This window comes from Pteropus vampyrus, unplaced genomic scaffold (assembly GCF_000151845.1).
Source record: "Pteropus vampyrus isolate Shadow unplaced genomic scaffold, Pvam_2.0 Scaffold118, whole genome shotgun sequence".
NCBI classification, from domain to species: Eukaryota; Metazoa; Chordata; class Mammalia; order Chiroptera; family Pteropodidae; genus Pteropus; species Pteropus vampyrus.
Genome location: NW_011888899.1, coordinates 649,760 through 651,476, shown reverse-complemented (window position 1 = coordinate 651,476; position 1,717 = coordinate 649,760). Strand labels below are relative to the sequence as shown.

The 1,717-nt window shown below is 51.8% G+C and overlaps 1 protein-coding gene and 1 long non-coding RNA gene across 2 annotated transcripts in view; both read right to left on the bottom strand.

Moving 5' to 3' along the window:
- The window catches only part of LOC105296092 (syntaxin-16), a 57,608-nt gene that overhangs the window by 20,038 nt on the left and 35,853 nt on the right, over positions 1 to 1,717 (bottom strand). The gene's annotated exons all lie outside the window — the stretch shown is intronic.
- On the bottom strand, positions 1,011 to 1,587 carry LOC111743675. The gene is made up of 2 exons (XR_002781826.1): positions 1,403 to 1,587; positions 1,011 to 1,247 (listed from the first exon to the last, which is right to left on the bottom strand). It is a non-coding gene; the product is annotated as an uncharacterized LOC111743675 (long non-coding RNA).

The following is a 1,717-nucleotide window of genomic DNA, read 5'->3' as shown; positions in this document are numbered from 1 at the left end:
AGGGGGCTTACAAGACAGCACCTGAGCCACCTCTCCCTGAAGAGAGGGGTCCCTGGAGGGTGTTGGGGCATGCGGGGGATGGCGAGTGTGCCGCTGGTGCGGGTGCCGGCTCCTGCTGCGGCTCAGAGACAAGGGTCAGGGAGTGATGACCCAGTAGTGGAAGCTCTACCTGAGTTATTTAAAAGTAAAAATCTGGTCACCCAGCCCATCTTGTCGGCGCCGATTGTCAAAGCCGACGCCCTAGTGTGGCGATGGAGGCGACCTCACAGCCCGCCCTCAAGCCGCCCTCGTCTTCCCCGTCGGCCTGTCTCCTCCAAAGCTTTGAGCCGCGGCCCCTCGGGAACGGCTGGACGGAGAGCTTCGGCGTTGTGAAGGCAGGGCCTGTCGTCTGCGTTGGCCCCCGGTGCCTGGCCCAGAGCAGGCCGTCAGAAACTAGCTGATGAACGAGCGAAACGGGTTCCTCCAAAACCCTCAGCTCTGCTGACGTAAAAGTCGACACTAATTGGATCTTATTTTCTTCAAAAGATTTTACAGCGGCTGAATGTTTTCACACATTTGTAAAGGGTACGAAGAGCACGTATGAAGATCTATCACTCTTTTTTCTGTTTGCAAACACACTGCAGACAAACGCAGGGCATTCTAGCAGGAGCCGGTGGCGGGGGATCGTCCTGGAGGCCTGAGGGATGAAATGGGACTTCCGCCAGCAAACAAGACACGGGAGGCACCCAGGTGGGGGGAGGCTCGGGGAGCAAGCGCAGACCCAGAGTGTCCATGGGGCTCTGAAGCTGGTGTGAGACCAGAGGCCGAGAGAAATGGGTGATGGCGGGCTGGGGAGTCTGATCTCTCCATCGACCTCTGCACACGGAAGAACAGTCCAGGAAGCACTTCAGACAGCAGGGGCCTGGCGCTTCTGTGTCCAGGGAGGAGGACGGGGGAAGGAGACTGTCGGTGGCGAGGTGATTTTGGACGTCTTTCCTTTTAGACGGCCCCAAAAAAGGATGAACGAGAGATTCAGTTCAATCACATTTATTAAACACTTATTGCACACAAAGCAAGAGAAAACGGTAGATGCTTGTTAAAAACAGATATTACCGAGTCTGGTTTTCAGCCACCCCCAGATCGAAGAAGTCCAAACCAAACAGAACGTTCAGGAATTATTCCTCTTCAGAACCCTGCCAGTTTCCTCAAGATGCAGCCTGTCACAGACACAAACACCTTCCAGGAACGCTCCCCCTTCTCACTGCAGACTTCACAGACTTCGACGTCAGTAAGACAGGCAGCGCTTTGTTTAGATAAAATTTTACGAAGGTACTAATCCACAGGTTAGTATATATTTCACTGTCAATAAAAAATTCACCTCAATTAAATTTTCTGTAAAAAATGAAAACTTAAAACAACTCACCAGATCTTTAATGCAATCCGAGAAATGTTTTTGGTGGCTTGGCTCTTTCCAAACTCAACTGGGTGTTCGGACTTAATTTAGGAGTTGAGGAAAAGACTTAAAACTTCTGGAAGAAATCAGAACACAATTCCCAGGGCTTATTAGGAAGTTTGGGGGTACAGTGCACATTCTAGACACATTTCTGAGACCGCATTGTGTAGGCCGGCTCCAGGAGGATGAACTGTGTGCTGAAGTGTTCGTGGTATGCTGGCATTCACCTGTGTGAAAACCCCCAGTGCCTGTGTGGACATGACCCATCACCAGGACACTCCCAGA